Below are 23,558 nucleotides of genomic sequence, written 5' to 3' on the forward strand. Positions count from 1 at the left end.
ATCCCGACCACCTCAGGCATTTGTTTTTTGCCTGAGGGTTTCTGCTTCACCTTTCCAGTAATCCGCGTTGTCGCGATAGCTGTCCAAGGGTACACCGAGGTACTTTAGGGGTTTGCTTTCCCATTTTACGTTAAGGTATACCTCAGGCCTCACATCCCAATTGCCGTACCAAAAGGCAGTTATTTTATGCCAGTTAATTACACTGCCCGTCATGTCACAAAATTTATTTGCCATGTAAACGACTTCACATATACTTTGTCTATCTTGGCAGAGTACTGCCACATTGTCAGCATATGCGAGTAATTTTATCTCCGTGTTCTGTAACCGAAAGCCTTGCACACTTGAGTTTTGAATGATTGATAAGCAAAAGGGCTCTAGGTAGATGGCGAATAACAATGCTGAGGCCGGGCATCCCTGTTTGATAGAACTTAGTATTTCAATTTCTTCACTGAGCTGCTTATTGACTATAAACTGCGTTACACACTGTGAATATGCCATCTTCAAACCATCAAAAATTACGTCACCAACTCCCATATGCTTCAACACACTGAACAATACTTCATGGGAGACACGGTCAAAAGCTTTCTGTAGACCTATCTGCATGATTGCTATTCGTTCTTCAAAGGCGTCACAAATCTCTCGTACACTTCTTACTATATGTATGTTCGTTGTGATGCTGCGACTTTTTATGTCGCATGTCTGGTGTGTCCCTACAATCTTGTCAATGATGTTCTGAATTCTCCTGGCTAAAACCTTCATGAATATTTTATAATCAGTGTTCAAAAGACTGATAGGTCGATATGATGTTACAGATTGAAGTTTGCTGCTATCATCTGTCTTCGAAATCAAGGCAGTATGCGCCTGCGTGTATGAGCGTGGCAGTTTTTCCTTTTTGTATGCCCCCCCCCCCCCCCCCGGTACCACTGATCCACCGAGAGGTACTTCCTTGAAAGTTTAAACGGCAAGCTATTCATATCTACGACTTACCGCTGTTGGCGGGCATCTTAGGGAGGGGGGGGGTATCGTGTTTTCAGCACTGTCAGCAAGGTGGCGCAGTGAGCGCGCGGTGGCTCTCATTTCTCACGCGTACTTTGGCCCATGTAGAGAATAAAGGAATGTACGTTCGATCGCGTGCCCTTATCTTGCAGTGGGGAGAATCGTATGTCTTGGCTAGCCTTTGAGTTTCGTCGGGACGATTCTGTTGTAGTTACTGGTCGCACAAAGGTCGCTGAAATCGTTGCACAGCCTCCGTTTGCGAAAAAGGCGTGCTTTTCAGACACAGCGAAGTAACAGCCGAGACGCTTATTCGCGTTATTCTGTACCTGTGAGTACGTTTCGTGCGTTCTTTGTGTGTGAGAAACACGAGGACGTTTCGATCTGCTTGCCATTCTGCGCGTGACCTTTGCGGCAAAGCCGTGTCTTTTTTTTTTGCGCACAACTTAAAAGTATATGTAAATGCATTACATTCGAGAGGTCATTGTTTTTTTTAGAGAACACTTTTTACTCTAGCAGAATAACTCATTACTCTTATTTCGCAAAATCAAAAAAATAAAGCGTGTTTTGTATTTTCTTGCTAAGAGATGTCAGGCTCTGAAACAAAAAATTCTCTGAAAACACAATGTTGGAAAATTTGTTAACTTCTTCTAATCAGCATTATGGAACATGTTTTCTCTTTCTGAATATAATAATACAGATCTCCGAGAAGAATATAAAAATATTTGAGCAAAATTGAGAGTGGATTTTCTTTTATTGAAGCTTTTTAATTTGACCAACAGTTGTTTTGATGATTAGAGAAACGAAATCGATTACCTCGGAAATTACTAGACAAATGGAAATGCAGAGGACAGTTGTTCGCAAAATGGACTAACAGTGCTGTAAATATCAACAACCTATGACGAATAGCGCTTTTCGAGAACTTTTCGAAATGCCTAAATTGCCAAGAATCCAATATCGTGAAGTGAGCTGTTTCTACATTACTTGTGCTTGTGCTACACAGAAAGATAATTGTGATATGTGGTTTGCGTTTGCGTTAGCATGATCGCGAATTCACGAAAATGCACTCTTCGTAAATTGACCGTCGTAATTTGGCGATACTTCTTGATTTTTTCTTGGTTTGAAAATGTTTCACTTGAAAACAAAATGTAATTTTACGCTAATTGGTCATACGGGCATAATATGCAAAATTACGAGGAAAACGGAAGATGTGAAGTATACCACGTTTTTTTGATCTTTCGGGGAATTGACCCCACCTAACTTTCTGTACCCCTTTCATGCATTTCACTCTCATGGCTCGAATCCATGGTTACTACCTGCCCTAAGCAGATATATTCATATACAACTACCAGCGCATCTTCAACTATCGCAAAGTGTTGGTTTCTGCTAAAAATGTTGCACGCTACTTCAGTTTTGTGCATAATAATTTTCAAACCTACTCTTCTGCTATCCATGACCAGTTCAGTAATAATGAGCTGTAATTCGTCCCCGTAGGTACTCATCAAGGCAAGGTCATCAGCGAATCGAAGGTTGTTAAAAAAGAGGAAGAAAGGAGGAAGGACAGGGAGGTGCCTTACACTGTCGCTTTCTTTTTGGAGAACTATGGTTGTTGTGGGTTCGCTGTAGATATTTTCCAGTCTGTTTATGAAGGGTTCGTCAATGCCCTGATTCCCTAGTGCCTGTATCACTGCTGATGTCTCGACTGAGTCAAACACCGTTTTGTAATCTATGAAGGGTATTTGCGTAGGAGTTGGTTGTATTCCGCGCATTTCTCTATTAACTGAATAATAGTATGAATATGGTTACCGTGGAGTAGGCTGTGCGAAATCCTGCTTGGGCCTTTGCTTGATTGAACTCTATTGTCGCCCTAATTCTATAGGTTATTGTTTTTGTATAAAATTTGTAGAAAACGGACTGTGAGCTGACCAGTCTTTAATTTTTGAAGTTCTTGACGTCTGTTTTCTTATCGATTGAGATGATAGTGTTCTTCGAAGATTTTGTACCGTCAAGTCAATTTTGTACCCTTCCCGTGAAGAGACCGTTCGTGTATAAGGTGGCTAGTTTGTCTAACACAATTTCACCACTATCTTTCAGTAAGTCCGTCGTTATCTTATTCTCACCAGTGGCTTTGCTTCGTTGTATTTTTGTAGGGCTTTGCTTACTTCCGCTGAGTTACTCTAAGATGTCGGATTCCTCTGGGCTAAGATTGCTTCTTACGATATTATCCAGGTTGTTTCACCTTCTGTACAGCTCTCTGTAGAACTATTCTGCCACCTTAGCTATGCTATCCATATTGATTATGACTTTGTCATCCTTGTATTTTAATGCATACATTTAATTTTCGCCTATGCACGTTTGCCTTCGTACCTTTTAGGCTTCTGCCACTTTACACAGCCTGCTCGATTATTTGCAGGTTATATCTTCTGACGCCGGCAGTCTTACGCCCAATAATCAACTTCGATAGCTCCATTAGCCCAATTTTGTCGGTTGCATTTGAGGCTTTCGTGGTTTGTCGTATCGTAATGAGATTTTTTGTCTCCTAGGATAGTTTGCCATTGTTCAGTCTAGCAACGGTATCTACGACTTTCATTGCACATTATTTAATGATATACTGGTACAATTATTCTTCATTGCGTCGACTACAACGTCGGTTACCTCGCTTAGAGCCGTCAATCTATTCTGAAGCGAAACTTTGAATTACAGTAGCTTCCCTCTGATCGCTAGCTTATTATTGACTTCTAATGCATTTTCTTATGCATTTGTTTTTTTTTAAAATCTAGGTGAATAGTTGTTTCCACCGTTAGATGGTCACTGTATCAGATCTTGCCAACTACTTCTACATTCTGTGTGATGCCTGGGTGTGCACACAGAATTAAGTCTATTTCATTTTTAGTTTCGCCATTAAGAATCCTCCACGTCCACTTATGGTTAGCCCATTTTTTTGAAGGAGATATTCAAAATCTGTAACTTGCTACGTTCTGCGAAGTCTACTAATAACTCTACATGACATTTCTAGAGCCGATGCCATTTTGCCCCACTGCATGGCTTCCGGCCGGTTTCTTGCCTATTTTGGCATTAAAGTCACCTATCAGTATAGTGTACTGCGTTTTTACTTTATTAATTGACGACTCCACGTCATCGTAGATCGTTCAGCGACATGATCATGATGGCTCGACGTAGGCACGTAGGCACTTCGTCTTGTACCTTTTGTTAAACCTAATTACGATACTTGCCACCCTCTCAATAAATCTATAGTATCCCTGATGTGGCGTTTAACGTTCCAAAAGCACCATATGATTATGAGAGACGCCGTAGTGGAGGGCTCCGGAAATAAAGACCGCCTGGGGTTTTTTAACATGCACCCAAGTCTGAGCAAACGGGCCTACAGCATTCTCACCTCCATCGAAAATGCAGCCGGTGCAGACGGGATTCGGTTCCGTGACGTCTATAGTATTCCTATATGTTGCACGTGATATTCTTGTGTATAAACCCTAGAGTACCCTATAGTTCTCTTCGGTGAGCTAATCCACGGTTGCCTTGTAATTCTCGAGCGCTGTTGTACAAACTAAGAGTGGGCTCTGTGCTGGTGCGTAAACGATTACATCGTCAAGGGCGTGTAGACAGCCCTTTGTGCGCAGCTTCTGGCTCCTGCGAAACACTTGAGCATCTCGTAGCGCACTGTCCCACATTGGCTACGCAGCGGCCTTTGCTGATTAAGGAATATAAATTTCTAGGACTCAAGTGCGCGACTCTAGAAGACTACCTCTTTCCAAGTGGTAGTGCTTCCCGACGCGACTAGGCCCACCGAGCTCTCCTGACATTTGTGAACCAAACGGACCTGGGCACCCGTTTATAGACGGTATTTTTTCTTTTTTTATTATTTTTATTTATTTTTTACTCATACTTGTCGAAGTCTTCGTCATTTTTTTCTCTCTTCCTCATCTTCTCTCCTCTTTCCCCCCTCTAATCTTTGTTTCCTCTGTTTCTTCCCTCCTCCCGAAAGAGTGAGCAGGCATTGTGCCTCTCCAGGTGGCAGTTGCCAGCTTGCTCTCTCCCTCTTTCCTCTGTGTCCTTGTGTATTTGTGTATGCAAATCAAATAATAATAATAATATATAATAACGCATCTACAGTGAGCAGCATTTATTAGCACGGATATGAATCCTGCAGCATCTTTATGAGTATAAGGTAACCTCGTAAAATTGAAAGTTCATACAAGTGACAGATTAGTATTTACAATGTGCGTATCTGAGTTTCCCGACAATTCATAAACGATTTAACGCATGGCAAAACGACAGGCGAGTCCAAGTCGAAGTCGTAAGCACTTTCTCCATGCAAGTGAGGTTAGTTCTGCTTCTAGTTGGGAGCCTGTTAACTATGTGTAAAAGCTCGCCACGTGTACTTTACTAAAACGCACTCGTTCAGTAATAATAATAGTAGCGAAAGTTGGGCTAGTCGGTGGTTCATACTTGGGAAGTAAAAAAACAGCGCCAAATTATAGACAAGGACAAAGGAAGAGACGACACCGTGCTGGACTCGCAACTAAACTTTATTGGAAGATACACGCACATACAGCACTCGTTCAGACAACAAAAGGGTCAGGATAGTTGGTCTTGATTGATAACGTATGCAATTGCACAGCGCAGAATACAGGACGAAACACTTCCGTGTTTGCAGACGTCCATGTGCGCTTCAAGTGTTTCGTCTTGTATACTGCGCTGTGCAACTCCATACGTTATAAATACGTGCACGTTCGAATAATTTCGCCCCACCGTGGTGGTCTAGTGGCTACAGTACTCGACTGCTGACCCGCAGGTCGCGGGTTTGAATCCCGGCTGCGGCGGCTGCATTTCCGATGGAGGCGGAAATGTTGTAGGCCCGTGTGCTCAGATTTGGGTGCACGTTAAAGAACCCCAGGTGGTCTAAATTTCCGGAGCCCTCCACTACGGCGTCTCTCATAATCATATAGTGGTTTTGGGACGTTAAACCCCACATATCAATCAATCATTCAACGTTCGAATAATTTCGTTTGAGCGTATAACCGTGGTTTGACATACGGCGTTGCCGATGCCCAGTGTAGTGCTTAGAGCAATTATTGTTACACGTAGCGGCATTTTTTTTCAGCCGCTGAAGCTCGTCACGTTAAAGTACGCTCGTATTGCTCGTTGTAGAGAGATAGGGAGAAAGAGAGAGCAGCAAGAGTAGCGGAAGACAGAACGCACAGTGAGCCATGCAGAGGATCGAGTTAGACGCTGTCGCTACTGACGTGGCATTGAAGGGGGGGAGCTCTGCGCTGTTGCAAGCCTAAGCAGGAAATCAGCAGTGTCGCATCTCGTTTTACTTTGGCCCGCTAATTTGTCACTACCGGGTTTCGTGGTGGCCGACGTGAATTGCGCCCCTAGTTGAACGGTAAGGAGAACGATGCAGTGACGACAGAGGGTGTGACGTGGAAAGGAAAGGCAATTAGGCGATAAGAGAGAGAGAGTGCGTAAGTGTGTGTTTGTGTGCGTAAAAAACCGACGGTACCAAACTGGCAGAAAGCGAAAATGCTGCTCTCTCAATGCCCCGTACCTGGCATTTTCGCCTTGTAATTAATTAAGAAAGCGCCTGTCATTAATTAGAAATGAAAGAGCGTGGAAGGGTAGACGCCAGCACTTTTACTGGAATAATTCCTTGCTACCGGTTTAAATTGGAGCGCACGCACGAAGCTCGTGCTTAAGAATGTGTCGCATTACGCGCTTCTCTATTTCATTGTTTGCTCGTTTTTGCATTCTAGCGAAGTTGCGAGGCTCTGTGGCGTCGTTGATTAGCGTCATCAACTGTTTAATGTCTCTTCCCTTTCTTCTGACGTTCAAGCGCTCTCCAGTTGCTGGAATTTTTCTGCAGCGAAGCAGAAGCTGGCCCTGCTGACTGCATCTTGTCAGTTCGCTGAATTGCGAATAAATTGGCCGATGGCAAATCAGAGGCCGCTTTGTTTGTTTGTTTGTTTCCCTAGGTAAATGGGACGAACGCGCTATAGGGGATTGACCAGGAATGCAACGTTGAGACTGTTAAATGCTATGGTAGCTATGCTATGGAATTAAAAACTGAAAATAAAGAAATGAAATGGCTGCGTTTCGCACTTCATTGTCTTCAAAATATTCTGTCTGCATTCTGTAAGTGGTCCTCACTTTACGGAGAAGCAGAGATAAAAACAGAGTTGTTAGACACTATACAGGTAGTGCTTTTTTCCTTATACTTTCCCAAACAGTTTCAGAGACGTTTAATACCACTTGAAATTATTATGAGTACATAATCTACTTAAATTGCTGTATCGAGTGCTCACTGCTGGCTTCCTTGCGAGTGGCAGGTTAACCGCTCGTTCCAAGCTCTTATTGGGCTAATATGGGGTCTTTCGCCCCAAAGCCACGATATGAATATGAGAAGCCATAGTGGAAGGTTCCAGAAATTTCGACCACTTGGGGTTCATTAGCGTGCACTTACATCGCATAGTACGCGAGCCTCTACCACTTCGCCTCCTCCGAAATGTGACTCCCTCTGCCCGAATCGAACCTACGACCTTCGTGCCAGCAGCAGAGCACCCTAGCCACAGATTCACCGACGTGGACTGTACACACACTACAAATAGTCGGTAAAAGCCCGGACGTTGATGATGATGAAAAACATTTATTATAAAAGAGAGAGGTACGGGGCCAAAGCATGACCCCGCTACATGGTCGGCGTCCTTAGTCCGGGACACCGCATGACGAGGCCCCTACTCGCGCCCGTCTCACCAGAGCCCGTTGAGACTCTAGTGATGAGTAGTTGAGGAGGGCAGTCTCCCATGCCTCTCGGGAAGGGGTAGGGGAATGGGGTAGGTGGGGATTTTTCGGACATGCCCATACCATGTGGAAGATATCACACGTCTCCCCACAGTGTGGGCACCGCCCATCTGTGTTCGCATCGAAATGTTTTAGGATTGCAGGACAGAGTATAGTACCTGTCTGCAGGCGCCTTAGAGTTCGCTCTTCCGCCTTACTCAGCCCCTTTGCAGGAGCCGGGTAAAGGCGGTGAGTGTCGCGATAATAGGTCAGAATTTCTTTGAACCGCAGCAGCGGTGTATTGACCTTGAGTGCGCCCACTGATCTACTAATAGCTCAACAAACAAGAAGGTACCATACCGGAAAGATTAAAAGGCAACAGTTATATCTATAAAATGCTGATGTACAGACTACATCCAAAACTCAACTCTACTAGAAAACCTCTGCCTAAAGTGCGGTGTACCGGGGCACTTTCGGGCGGTTGATCCTCGAATTCCCATGGCATCTAGGTACATACGTGTAGACACGTACATAAACCTAGACGCATAAATACACCAGCCTTAGAGAAAGCCTGGCCCGAAGGAAAAAAATAACCAAAGACCTCGTCAACTCGTTAAACGCCAAGCGCTTGTCCGAGGACCTGGAAGAAGGTATTCGACCTGGGCTTGCGGCAGTGAAATCCAGGGGGTCCCTTTTAAAGTAGAACCACGACTTGTCCCGGCTTGACTTTTCGTAAATGACCGCTTTTGTAAGAAATTCTGGCACTTTTATATGGCACCGGCTGCTCATTTCCGCAGAAAATTCGAGGAAGCTAGAGATAAAAAAAGCAATCTAATAGACGTACCTGAAGTTACACCACATAGACTTACTTAAAAAGGCACTAAAGGCAAATATTAAGTTGATATTGATGGAAAAATCGCGGTCCAGAAATATCATAGTGCTACTTTCGTGCGAATGAAATGCTTATCTTGAAATAAAGTCTAGTTTTATTGGTTCGCACGGCATTAGCGAACTTGAAATCACTCGCTTGAAAACAGACCTCCCGGCGTTGCAGTTGCCCTACCCATTTTCTCGCGCCTTTACTGCGCGGCTACCGACACTAGCAGCAGCAGAGCGAAAGCTTTCTGCTTGCTTGGATCAACTGGGCTCCTCCGCTAGATGACACCACATATCCAACCAAACCAGGTGAAAACGGTTCTAATGAAGCACTCGCGCCTTTTCCTGTAGTAACGCCAAGCGGTTCGTTATTCCGCGAATAAAAGAGATATGAGCAAGCATCATTTCGTTAAGTGTCGTAAATGCCCGCTAGATTCTTATTTTACGCAGCTGGTTTGATTACGAGTGCTTAATTGTAGTCAGATGCTTTGACGTCGTTTGAATCATTTCCGAACTATCTCACTTGTAGCGCGTGTGGTGTCGCACAACTATTTTGATTTCTGAATCAGTAGAGAACTGATGTTGATAATACTGCCTTTTCAGACATTCGCAAACTTTGATCTTTTACTCTGACGCAAATTTTTATTAGCCTTTAGTGTTACTCAAATGAAGGTTATACTGGCGTGGAACCGGCAGCATGGCGGAAGCGCTAACTGGTTTTATTCTGCTAACGCAGGCTGTCTGGGAGCATGGTGTCTCTGCTGCAGCGCTCGCGGCATTCATTTGCGGTGTCTGTGCACAACCGAAGATCTTGGCGGATGTTTCTTCAGTGGTGCCACTGGCATCCATGTTACGATGCAGTGCGTCTGGTGCCGCCTCCCAATCATGCACTGCCTGACTTCTTTCCGGCAACACTTCAAATATGCTTCCTACAGATGGCATTGCCCGTTTTTCACCAGTCAGGTCCACAACAATGTGCATCCAGTAGTTATGGCTGTCACTTATTGGTACAAATAGAGTCCCCCACGACATTTAGATGGTGCGACGTGAAATCGACAGCATGACGGAAGCACTCCTCGGTGTTTTACTGCTAACGCAGGTTGGTGCTTTTGATTTTTTTTCGCAGAAACTACTTTACGCCACTCCAGTACCCCGAATGCTCTTATTCATGTTTTCTTGGTAAGTCCATCTACGACGCTACCGAAATGGCACTTCGTCATTTTTCGAACTTCAGTACTTTGTTACTTTTGCTGTGATGTAGCGGGAATATGGAAGTTAACCCAGGGCCAACCGATTCGCAACTTTCTAAGGTCCGCGATGGGCAAAGTAAAATGATGGTGAAATTGAATTCTATTGAATAAAAACAAAATCAACTCACTCTAGACGTCACCGACCTCAGACTGGCAAAGTTGATGACGTACACGATATTGTTGCAATAGGGGCAGACCAACAGCAGGATGTTCGCGTGGCAATGACGGCTCTTAGTCAAACGATTGGTAATATCGAGAACAGGCAAAGAAGCAATAGTCTGGTCTTCCGTGGCTTGGACCATTCATTTACGAACGAGACAGGTGCCGAATCTGCAAAACCTATATTAGAATCGCGCCGATGTTAGCTTGGTGTCCCTATAGGCTTCAGCATAAAGCGTGCGCATCGCATAGGGACATACCGAAGCACGGCACCGCGTCCAGTCATAAATTAATTCTCTTCTTATAAATACCGTGAATTGATACTTTCGAATGCCTACAAACTGAAGGCACCAGTTACAACATAAGTGAAGATTTCTCACACACGGCCAGGGAAAGAAGAAAGAAACCATGGGACTAGGCGAAGTATGATTTGCTTCTTCTACGAGGAAAGTGTGCCTTCAGCTGGATAAGTCAGCGTGGTTCAGCTGCGACGGCTGATAAAGATGGGACTGTCTTTCAGGGATTCATTGATAAACTGTCAAAGCATAAAAAATAAGGTTGACAAGTTTCAATGCCTGTTGCCTATTCTCCAGCTGACAATTGTGCGATACTGAGTCATGGTTAGAATCTCACGCTTTTGATTCCAAAATATTTCCGACAAAATATCACTCGTTTCCACGCTATAGAAACTTTCACGGTGGAGGAGTCCTTGTTCTGCTGATGGATGGCATACTTTGCATTCACTGGCAGTGCCCACTTTCTGATGTAGAAACAGCTTTTTTTTATTTAGGATGCGGCTGGCAAATGGAAAGACCATGGTAATGGGCTTGTACTATTGCCCACCGAGCACGTCGTATGAGCAGTTTACCAAGCCTGCCGACCTTGTAGAATATTTATTAATTACCGTGTCTTGATCGGAGGTCACATTAAGGACACTCTACAGAAAAACACTGACTCGATTTAGGTTGACAAAATGCACTCGGTGAACTCTAATGCCATGTGTTTCACTATAAGTTCATCATCGAACTTATAAAAAAACTCGAATTAGGAGTTCACTTTTTAAATTTCACGTTTAAATTTCAACGCGTGACGTCAACATTTTAAGATGTAATTTTTTTGTATTTTTGCGACATTGGCTCGATGAAATTTTCCGAGCCTTCGTGCCCTAACTTTGTTGCACCCGCAGATGAAAGTATTTTTCATTTTTATCAGTTAGAAGCTATGTAAAAACTAGTAGACCCCTTCAAAGTGTGTGACGTCACATTCATTTGTGCTGGAATATTGAGTTGGTGTCTCAACCTGTATTTTATTTTTGCGCGTTTTCTCGTTTACTAAGGAAGGAAAATAGAGGAAAAAGAAAGGCAGGGAGGTTAACCAGCCTATAGGCAGCCGGTTTGCTACCCTGCGCATGGGAGAGGGATGGGGGAGATGAAAGAGAGCAGAGAGGGAAGATAGAAACAGCACATTCGCCAGCACATGCGCGCACACTCAGTCATAGTCCAGTCTTGTATTTCGCGGTGTGCGACATTGCTGTTACAGTCGCTTGTTCAAGTCGGTGTCGCGTAGGAATTTCAACAGAGCTTTCGTCGACTTCTGTTGCAGTGTCTTCTCTCGGGCACTTGACAGAATAGTGTCCACAGACATTTGGCTGTTGTCGATGCGCGCAAAAGCAGACGCCAGTGACTGTCTCTGAATTTCATACAATGGACAGTCACACAGGATGTGGTGTAGCGTCTCTTCGCAATGACTGTTTACCAAGCGATGTGTCGCAGTAATAGTGGTGCTTTTGGAATGGTGAAACTGTCCTTTACTTAATACGAGAGAAAAAGTATTGCTTTTGAGTCTCCCTTATACCTGCCGGAAATTGAGCACACATGCGAAATTTCCAGAAACGTTGTTACTGTTTTTTTACTCCTCTTTTTTGATCTTACGGACACTCATGCGTTTGAACAATACGTCCTTAGTAAAACGCGCGCTGATGTTACTGCCACGTCATGGACTTTTTATTGTGTAATGGTCTAGTATTGTATCAGATGTTCATGCTTTGCCGTGTTCAAGTGACCATAACCCTGTTACTAATGCCAGTGTTAAAAAATTGTGCTGGTAATCTGTAATGAAGAAATCGCCGAGAAAAGTATTCTTATATAGTACAGGTGATAATCGCTTTATTATTCGATAATTGGATTTTTACTTTACAACGTTTGATGCAATAAAGGATAATTTGAGCGTTAAAAAGTTACTGAACTACCTTCAAGAAAAGTTTTCCTACTTTCGAGATACGTTCATTCTCTCCGGCGGAGACGCTTTAATTCAAACGGGATAAGAAGTTGAGGACAAACCATGGTTTATTCAGCAACCGCGCCTCTTGTGGCGCACGGTGGGGAGGAGGTACTTAAAGTATAAAAAAAAAACACAGGTCCCAGTAAAACCTATCAGAACTAAGGAGGTTGGAGTTTGATTTTGATACCTTAACCAAATAGACCAAGAAAAGCTATTTCGTGCAGATTGGGGAAAGACAGGTAAACTATACAAAGGTGTTTTGGAAATACATATGTAAATATGGTGTAATGCTCAGAACGATAACACCGTTTTTCATATTAAGTACTTAAGCAACGTTACAGAAGATGGCAAGCGCAATGTTGAATTATTCAATAGGTAATTTTCTTCTGTATTTAGTGATCATCAGACCCTAGCTGTGTGTGGACGTTTCGTTATGTAATGAAGCAATCCTACTTGTTGAGTTTGCCTTGGAATGTGTAAGTGACCTCTTGGCAAATATTTCCCCCGGAAAAGCTACAGGTAGAGATGATACGTCAGCATTAATTGATTATTAGTAGTAGCTTTGATTCTTTATGTCTGTATTTTCGCAGTCTGTTAAAACAGTGTTTATATACAGGTGCCGTTCCCATTGACTGAAAATTAGCAAATGCCGTGGCTGTATACAAAAGTGTACCTAAAAACTGCGTTAAGAACTACCAGCCAGTATTCTTGACCAGTGTTAAATGCAAAGTAATGTAACATGTTATGTATACCTATTGCGTCGCATCTTGTTAAGCACATTTTATGAAATGGAAAAATTGGAAAGCAACATGACCTTAGGTGAGTATTTTATTGTATATGCAACTAATAGAATTCACTCCTGATTTCAGTTTAGCGATAGACAAAAGATTGGTAATTGATAGCGTCTTTCTAGATTTCCGTAAAGCGTTTGACGTTCTGGGACATGGCCTATTATTAGGAAGTTACATTTCTACAAACTGTACAAAAAGTGATTGCATAGATATTGGAATACATTTCATACATACAACAGTACGTGGTACTCAATGGTATCTTCTCTGAAGTCACTGCAGTGACCTCTGCAATGTCTCAAGGCTCGCTCTTGGGGCTTCGCCTATTTTTTTTTATATAAATGATGTCACTAGCGGCATTGCGACATATTTCAAGATGTTTGCAGATGGCTGCGCGTGTATAGAGTTAATGATAGTGCTTCTGGTTGTTATGCGCTTAGGAGTGATTTCAGCAAAGTTTCAACCAGGTGCCCAAATTGTGAAGTTTTATTTAGGTTTGTAAGTGTTTAAACATTATTTTTACTAGAAACACACGCTTAAGGCATTTGAGTACAGATTAAAAAACGCTACTTTACGTAAGGCTAGAGAATGGTAATGGTTAGGTGTATGACTTACCTCGAATTTAAGGTAAAATAGGCATGTACAGGAGATAAGAAAAAAGCAGCTCGTAAATTAGGCTTCCTACGTCGAAAGTTTGGGCATATTCATATAATTAACGGCTGTATTTCACTTACGTGTGTGTTCGGTATAAACTGAGATCCTCTTACTCATCAGGTAGTCGTCCTAATGGAAGAATTCAGAATAGGACTGCCCAATTTGTCTCAAGAGTTTTACGACCGTAGCCTCAATATCACAAAAAGTGCGCACTTCACTGGCAGGATTAAAAAAAAAACTGAACGAAGGCCCTGAGACTGACTCAATTTCTTTCCCAGTGTTTATCATACAAGAACAGGCATAGGCTGGAACAAATACAACAATTCTGTACTGAATTTGATTTGTTTTACTCAGACTGTTATCAGAGTGCACAGTTCAGTTGTAGAAGCTATTTCTAATCACCTTCTTGTTATGTTTGTTTATACGTTGTTCCTGCTATGAAACAAAATAATTCTGTGAAGCGCTCTTTCGAAGACTACTCATGTGCAGACGATGCATCCATACTAGAACGTTTGGAAACATGTCTAACTGATTTTACCAACACTGCTGTCAGCTCCCTTTGGTGCCTTTTCAAAGATACGCGTCGTTACTGTGTAGATACGTTTGTACCAACCAAAGAAATACTTTATAGTTAGTAGGCAGACACCATGGATGAAGCGTGAAATCAACCATCCGAAGCAAAAAATAGAGAGATAAAAAATGGTGCATATCTATTGGTAATCTAAAAAAATGTAAAAAAAAGCTTGCACGTGCGGTACGCTCTTCGAAATTAAACTATTTTAAGACAGTGCTACCAAACTTTATTTCAGAAAATCGTAAATAGTTTTCGAATTACATAAGTGAAAAAAAGAAGCTAGTGTCTCAAACTTTTAATAATGGTTCAATTGTTACTGATCATGGTGACATCGCATGCCATTTGAATGAGTACTTTCAGAGCGTTTTTACAAAGTCTGGTATTTCTCCAGCTAGTGACACAAGGCTTCATCCCTCTGATGTAAGCTTCATTTCTTACCCGGACATGGTTTCTGTGCTACTGAACCTAAAAAAAACTAAATCTTCATGTCCTGACAACCTTCCTAACATGTTTCTGAAGCGACATGCTGGGTCTATTGCAAAGTTTCTTGTTATAATTTACTGTATTTCCTTACTTCTTGGTGAACTACCTGATGACTGGAGGGTAGGCAGAGTCGTGTCCATACACAAGAAAGGTTATCAATCTTTAATAGAAAATTATCGACTGATATCACTTACATCATGCTGTTGTAAACTTATCGAACACATTACCGCATATCAAATAAATAAATGTTTGGATGAACATTCAGTCCTCTCTAATTACTTACATGGGTTTAGAAAAGGCTGCTGGGCAGTTAGGTAATTAGTTTCAATTATTCATGCACTCGCTTCAGGTTTTAATAAATATGGTGTAATTGATGCAATATTTCTAGATTTTAGCAAAGCCTTTGGTTGGATTCCGCACGACAAACTAATCCTAAAACACAGAAAAATTGAACTTCCGGAAATTTTGATCACATGGATTAGGAGTTATTTGACTAATCGATCCCAGTGTGTGGTTGTTAACGAGAAGCGGTCTAGACTATCTTCCGGTTGGTTCTGGGTCCCTCAAGGGAGTGTATGAGGAGCATTGTTGTCAGGCGCGTAGCAAGAAATTTTATTCGGGGGCGGGGGGGGGGCACCACCTTGATTTTGGGAGGGGGTGCACCTCCTGGAAATGGCCCTTTTGCGCTCTCCATGCTATGGCGCAAAAAAATTTAGGCAGGGGGAAGGGCACGTGCCCGGTGTGCCACCCCCTTGTACGCCCCTGATTGTCATTTCTGCTGTACACTTTGATATGGTTGATGTCATTGATCCTAGCAGAGAAATTAGATTGCTTGCAGATGGCTGCATGTTGTTCCACGAAATCACTTCACCTAACAATCAGCACCATGTACCTTAACTCTGCTCTTACTAACATTTCCAAATGGTGTAACGCATGGGGCATGAAACTTAATATTGATAAGACAGTCTATCTTCATTTCTCTCATCGAAACTCTCCCCTTTCCTTTGAATGCAGGCTAGGAGGGGCTCATTACCATTGCATGAGGAAACGGTATACAAGTACTCAGGTGTAACTCTTACTAATTACTTGTCGTAAAATACACATTTAGGTAGTATTTGTTCTTCTGCATACCACAAATTATATTTTGAGACAAAAGCTCAAACAGTCTCCTCCGGCTGTCAAATTGCTTGCTTATAATACACTAATTAGCCGAAAACTGAATATGCATGTGTATTGTGGGACCCATTTACTAAAACTAACATTACTCTTTTAGAGAATGTGCAAAAAAAAGCAGTCAGGTTTATTTATTCCCAATTTTTTACGTATGACTCACCCACTGAACTAATGCTGGCTAACAACATTCCATTCTTTGCACCGAGACGGAAAGCTGCACGTTTAGCATTTTTTTACCTCCTTTGGAGTCGGATACTAGCAATTAACCCCTCCCTCTATCTTTCATCTTTTACATCAAGACTTACTCGCCACCTTATTCTACGAGAACAGATTTATTCAACCTTTCTTTTTTCCCACGCACCGTAACAGACGGAAATTATTCATTGTAGCATTTAATCACTATGGGATCATTGCTAATTTTATTTACTATATTTTTGTTTGCTTCATTTTGTTGTTGTTTCTTCCTCCACCCTGCTTGGACCTCTATAAGGTCTGCAGTACTAAATAACAAAAGCAAGCGAAAGAAAGAAAGAAAGAATAGAAGAAAGAAAGTAAGAAACAAAGAAAAAAAGAAAGAATGAAAGATACAAAGAAAGAAAAGAAGAAAAACATCTCAGTGGTATCATAGTGTTCGGGTGGAAGGAACCATTTCTTGAAAATAAACAAATTTCGTTTTGAAGGTGACAATTTTTGTTGTCCATCATTTTGTAGAAACACGAGTGAGTGGAACGCTGTTCTGTCAGACATTGTTAAAATGCAATGTCAGAAAGACTTTTACGACGATTTGTGTGTTGAAACGAATGATTGTTCACTTTGTGGTGCATGAAGTACCCTGTTATACCGCCTGTATTGTTGATGCAGGTACCTAATAAATAAATAAATAAATAAATAAATAAATAAATAAATAAATAAATAAAGTGTGTAAATGGCACACTCGGTCCTAAAAACGCAAAAGCACAGAAGCCCGAAGCCTAGACATGTAGCAATCCCAAACGTGTGACATCGCTACGCGAACCAACAGAAACATGTTGACTATAATATGCGTCTAACTACAAGCGTTGCTACAACATCAGATCCAGTTAGTGCCTAGAGTGAGCTTGAACTTCATAAGGTACTTTGGGAAAACTCTTCAGTGCCATCAATGTCTACCTTCACTAGTACATCTTGATTTACTGCGGCTGTGGCACCATAGAGCATGGCTGGTTTGTTAAATATTTGTGAGGCTGTAGAGAGACGTTCAATGAATCTGTCTTCCCTTTCCGTTGTAGCTAGAAAGTGAATGTCATTTGGCGTTCTTCGTAACAAGCTAGTGAATTCCCTAGTGATTGACGCATCAGACACCAGAAGTTTCATCGCACGGTATCCCGGACTTAATTTTACACCACCCTGTTACGTCACACGCTGGTTGCAACGCAAGCCGAGCTCTGCGGTGTGGCAAGCGCAACAGAGTAACTTGTACTTAATTCGCAGTGACGTAAGGTAAGGGAATGTTGCGAGGGATTTATAAAGGAGTGTCCAACTTAAAGGAAAGCTGAAGCACTTCTAAACAAACAAAAAGAAAACAACACTTTCTAGTGTGTCGGGACAGTTTGATCCCTGCTGAATTAAAAAAAATGATGCTACAGTTCTCGAAAGCGGATGGAAAGCCCCTTTATGGCGAAAACCCGAGGCTGTGCCCACCGGGCTTCTTGAGAGGCTGCGCGAATGTGGTGACGCCATCTTCAGTGTTTTGCGTTATGAACAGCAGCACTGCTTGAAGCATGGCCTCGTTGATTAGGTACGACAACGGCACGTGAAGAGGTATTCACCAAGGCCATGGTTGAAGGCACGAGAGACGCTTGTTCACGCAGCTCTCGGCTGTATTTTGTCGTTATTCCAGGTGTCGTAATCTAGGTGTAGAACTTTCAGCTTCGCTATACCTACTTGAACTTTTGTCACGTAGGCAGCGCTGTCGCAGGTAGGATGAGTGCGCGACGGGAATCATCCGTTGGAGTGCAGCACGGCTCCGCGACAGGGAACCGAAGATGGCGTAGGTTTTCAGGTACTCACTTTCAGTGCATTCTTGTGGGAGGAGCAAGAAAACGTTTCCTTTGCGCATTCCAAAGCTCCTTGTCGACAATAATCTCGCTTCTTGCTAACCCCGAGGTTTTACCAAATTTTAAAACCTCCCCAGCGTTCCTTTAAACTCAACCCATCCGCCCACCCGCGCACACACCGGCAAGAATATTGAGGAATGCTTGAGTGCGAGGATCTGCCTTAGTCTGAAGAAGCTTAAGTCCGCTAAATGTATTCGATGGTCGTTTGATTGCACTAAGCAGTTATAATCAATGGCAATGCATATCAGTCCAGCATAATCTTACATTAAGCTTGAGCCTTTGGGCAGCCTATAGGCAACGATAGAAATAGCTTATTATCTACACATATTTTCATTTGCTAGACAAATACTACATAGTGCGAATGCTACAAGCCACATCGCTATGCATTTACCTCTGAAAATATGAAAGTTCGGCAATGGCATCACTCTCCTAGCTCGCCAAACAATTTTCGATGAAACCACAGGGCCAAAAATAAAATAAAACCGAGGCACTTCATCTGAAATGATCAATTAAAACATTTTTTAGTTGTTACATGGAAGAAACCAAGCAAGACTACGATCGCCCGGACGTTGCGTGTATTTGTTATTTAATCACCTTAGTGGCCTTTGGTGGCCTGAAGCATCTACGTGGACATTATTCGTTTTCACTCACTCGCCACCCCTCAACAATATGAAGTTTGTTACTGTCTTGTAAAAATTAAAGAGGAAAATAAATCACAGAGTCCTGATTGTAAGGACGCTAACTGCAGTTTTCAGATAAATAAGAGGAGTCGTCGGCATCCCTGCCACCTGCGGCATGGTTTCGTGCAAAATAGCTTGTACCTTGAAAGGTTCTCCCGACACAAGAGGCAAACCTGCTGCAAAACAGTCCATTTGTTGAACCTGCAATAACCTTAGTTCGTTGTCTTGGTACCACAACCTCTCCGATCGGCTCAAAATAAATAACAGCCAAAACCTAAACAGAATTTGGCCGTGTTTGGACAGCATCGGACAGTTACCACCAATAGGTCGGTGGATTTACCATCTTGTGAATTGTACATACCAGCAAATATTTCATTTGCATTGCACAGTGGCGTTCATGGGAGTGCCGACATTGGGGGTTTGCTCCAAGAGAATGTGAATGAGGAGAGTACCTTGCTGAACAATGTCATTACGCTCTAAAAAAGTTCTCGTTACTACTTTAGTGGACCCTAACCTGCGAAATCTGAGACTCTGTAATACTAAACATGTTAACGTTTTTCTGCAGAGTCGCCCTTGCCACTACTCTGAGGAAAGTACATATTTCCAAAATGAGTTACCGTGCCTATTCAGAAAAAAGTTTAATTTCCCTCTGTCGCGATAACTAAGTTTTTGTACGCAACTTGTTTTCTCTATTTGTGTCGAGTAGTGGCCTAGAGAGAGCAATATACATTTTTCATTAGACGAATTGAACCTTCTGCATAGGCACTGCGTCTTGACTTTACCTCAGTGTGTTGTGTACAGCTGTAGCCGGATAACATTGATGAAGACAAAACGATGTTCCAGGGGTCGCTAGACGTGCCGCATTTCAGAACGAGTGTAGAAGCATTTATAATTTTTTCTTGAAATGAATTCAACCGAACACTCATTACACCAACATTATGAGTCCATGATTGCATTCTTTTTATGTCAAAATGAAACGTGACTCACTGCGGCACAATAGACTATTAGACTACATGCTAATTACAATTAACTCCTGAGACTAACAAATACAGCACGTTAGCTCATCTTATTTCTTGGAATGCAATATAAAGTGCATTGGCATTGCAATATGAGAATTGGCCGCATTTTGAGACAGTGCGTCATAATTGGCACCCGCAGATGTGGCAAGCCATGACTTAGTGAAAAGATATGACTCTCTATTTTTTTCGACTGTAGTTCGGTAATTAAGATTCCCTAAACAGCGTTCGTATGTCCTTTCGACAACCACGACTGAAAGTGTTCCGCAGACAGTCAGCTAAACCGGGGTTGTAAGAGACAACCAGCAGATGTCCTCGCGAAAGAAGCAGGTTACCAGTTCCATTGTTATTGGCAGTGCTCCGGTATGCGGGAAGTATACAACGTAGGGAACCAAAATGTTTCGGCTATAGTGGTAGGTATGCGCCGCCATGGTGGTCTAGTGGATAAAATACTCAGCTGCAGACCCGCACGTCGCGGGATCAAATCCCGGCTGTGGCAGCTGCATTTCCGATGGAGGCAGAAATGTTGTCGGCCCGTGTACTCAGATTTGGGTGCAGGTTAAAGGACCTCAGGTGGTCAAAATTTCCGAAGGCCTCCACTATGGCGTCTCTCATAACCAAATGGTGGTTTTGGGACGTTAAACCACACAAATGAATCATTATAGTGGTAGGTAAAAAAATCGGAACCCCACCCTCATAGCTCGGAAATTCTCGGTGTCCACAGGAATGTCAGCCAATTTGTCTCATGTACATGTGATTTTTTGTAGAAAAAAAAAGCGTAGTTAATGCTGAAACTTTTTGATGTGTGTACCCTATACACTTGTAATCACTGGCACAGAAATTACGGTCGGCTAACCGCGTGCTTTCCAGCGATCCGCGATTCCCCCTTTTTCTTTCTACTGCATCTCGCATGAGCGATGCAGGTGAACCGAAACATTTCCTCCTGTCCGCATCTCCCGTATCGCAAGGAAAACACCGAACCGGGCAGCGAACGAACGCCGACTCGGAGAGGTGGAAAGGCCAATGGCGCGAACACTGACGACGACTCGGGAACAAATTGCAGTCGCGAGGGTGCATCTGCACGCGTGTATATGCTGCTGCTGCTGCTAGGCACGCCACTGTGTGCGGGCCGAGCAAAGCTGAGATTTCCGGAAGAGAGTGGCCCGGGTTCGGCCCCTTCTCCTTTCGCGATTGGATCCTTTTGTGCTCCAGCTAACACAATTTGACGTCAACACTGTCGCAACGCGGACGGGAAGAAGAGACTGCCTTTTTTTCTCTATTTGCTTTCTTTCCCTGCATTTCCTCGTATGTATCCGTCTCTTCCTTGAGCAGCCATCCAGCACTATATGCCGTTGTGTACAGTCCCCGAAAAAGAATCACTTTCAGTGAACGAAGACCGGCATACGGGCTTCCAGCGAGACTAGCGTTAAAGGCCGCCGAAGTCACGTCTCTGTCGCTGTATCAGTGCCACCGAATCGAATCAAAACACTCCAGTGTGCGATCTGAGGGCGGAAAAATAGAGAACGAAAATTGTTTACTCCAATTTTCTAGAGAAATCAGCCATAACATTGATGAAGACAGCCTTGTCTGTGGAACAATGCCGCATGTTTTTCTTTATCTTTTTTACCATTACAAATATGAGATATTTCATACCTGGAGGCCCTACTCAAAACCAGCACTCGTACACAAAGAGGTAAACTTCTTCAGTCTCTTCGGTCGAGCCCAGTGGGCATGAGGAGAGCCATCAACATAAAGAATTTGAACTTCGCTCAGTAAGGAGGTGAAAGAGAATATCTGACACTCATAAAAATATACATGAACAGCACATGCACTGCACGTCCACATCATGAGACATTAAAAATCCAAGAAATGGGGGAGGGGAAGTTGCACAATGCTACTTTGGAAGGAAAATTTTTTACGCTTCGGGGAATGCACCGACTTCACGTTGGCGACACGTTACTATTCAAACACGAATGCGCAGCAAAGGCTAGTGTAACTGCGGCTTTTGATATCTGAAATGTCGTAACAGAGAGACGTACCTTGCCGATTTATAGCGCACTTCCGTCTTTATTACTGCGAAAGCTGTAATGAGGTCACAAAAAAAGTCACGTGCGCCGTAGCTGTCCACCGCTGGTGTCTGTAACCACTGCCGCGCGAAATGAGAACGAAAACTAAGAGAGTAAAAAACTCTAAGGTCAAGATGGGATTCGAAACCCGGGTCTCGCGCGTGCCAGCCAACTGTTCTACCACTGAACCGCGCTGGTGTTTGAAACCCCTTTGCAAACTGACCACAGGCAGGCTAAATGTCAGATAATGAATCGCGGTAATAGGAGTAATAAAGTGTTTTATAACAGCCAAGGAACACCAAGGCACCAAACAACTTGAATCGCGCAGGGATTGGGTGGTAGAATGCTCCAACCCATTACTAAAGCTTGAAGTACAATTATTCATAGTCATCAGCCACAGCATCAAAAACTGCACAAGATTCTTTGCAAGTGTGTTGCGCGTACCACTCTTCTCTGAAAAATGACAATGGAAAGCATAGTGAATGCCTGCCTACTACACAAAATCATAATGATTTATGGCGGAGTGGGTACCCTGCAAGTGCGCTTGTAGCAGTTACCCAAAAAGTATATTTTAAATAAGGCTCTGAAGGGCCGCTCTTGCAGCTTTCGCTGTGACTGTGCTGCGCGTTGCGCGCAGACTTGGCGCTATTTTTTCCTGCGTATCAAATACAGCCTTGTCACTGACCTAACTAACTAGAGCTCTCAATCTGTACGATAGTTGAGCTCTTTGCGGTATTACACGCTGCCCAAGCTATTGTTGAAAATCGGATGCAGTCTGCTCTCAATGCCTATGACTCTATTAAAACGCTCGATGTGATAAAAGAATTCCATTTTCCATAGCTGGCGTCATGATATATGAAAGCTGGATAACATTTACTCTCGCTTCACTTGATTACGAGATGTTTCTAGAGAGGCCGGAAACTTATCTCCTTTACGGGCACGCCAAGAAACTTCAAGAAATTAAAATGGATCATACGTCCTCGAATAAACTGATAAAAACGGTAATCATTTTAGAAGTTCGTGGTGATTTGCATGCTGCTGACTACGAGATGAATATGAAGTATGCCGTTGTGGGGCACCCTGGATTAGATATGCTTGCATTTTTCTCCTATCGAAATGCCATCTAGAGTCGATTTCGCGTCCCGTAGCTTGGGAATTGGCCCCTTGTCATTTCCGAACAGTTACTATAATTAGCAGCAAAGAAAGCCGTCTTGTGCTTTTTGAGGACTACAGGCCTAGGTGAACACCTTTAACTTGTGTGTAGTGCCACCGCTGCATACGCGTCTGCCCATTGACTGACAGTCTTTCTTTTCTCTTTCTCTTCCCTTTCCTCTTTCTCTTTCTCTCATATTTATACCCCTCACCATTTCCCCAGTGTAGGGTAGCAAACCAGGCATGTGCCTGATTAACCTCCCTGCCTTCTCTCTTGTCCTTCTTGTCCTACCACTAAAATTAGCAGTTGGCAACTACTACAAACACTACCTTTCCTCACGGCAATTGCTATCTCGTTTGTAACATACACATGCAAGTCATAGCCAATAGTAACACGACAGCTGATCTTTTCCATCTAAGCACGCACGGCATGTTTTAATTTAGATTGTATCTCATGTCCATCAAAAATGGCTAGCGAACAGCCAAAAATGGATCCTCTGTCCATGCGCCAGGATACTGA

General features: G+C 43.0%; 1 protein-coding gene across 1 annotated transcript in view; it reads left to right on the forward strand.

Moving 5' to 3' along the window:
* The window catches only part of LOC142769036 (uncharacterized), an 85,858-nt gene that overhangs the window by 54,078 nt on the left and 8,222 nt on the right, over positions 1–23,558 (forward strand). The window contains exon 2 of the mRNA XM_075871842.1: positions 9,404–9,766. The gene's annotated coding sequence lies outside the window, so the exon portion shown is untranslated. The remainder of the gene's footprint in view (positions 1–9,403; positions 9,767–23,558) is intronic.

The sequence above is a fragment of the Rhipicephalus microplus genome, chromosome 1 (assembly GCF_043290135.1).
Source record: "Rhipicephalus microplus isolate Deutch F79 chromosome 1, USDA_Rmic, whole genome shotgun sequence".
In the NCBI taxonomy this organism is placed as follows: Eukaryota; Metazoa; Arthropoda; class Arachnida; order Ixodida; family Ixodidae; genus Rhipicephalus; species Rhipicephalus microplus.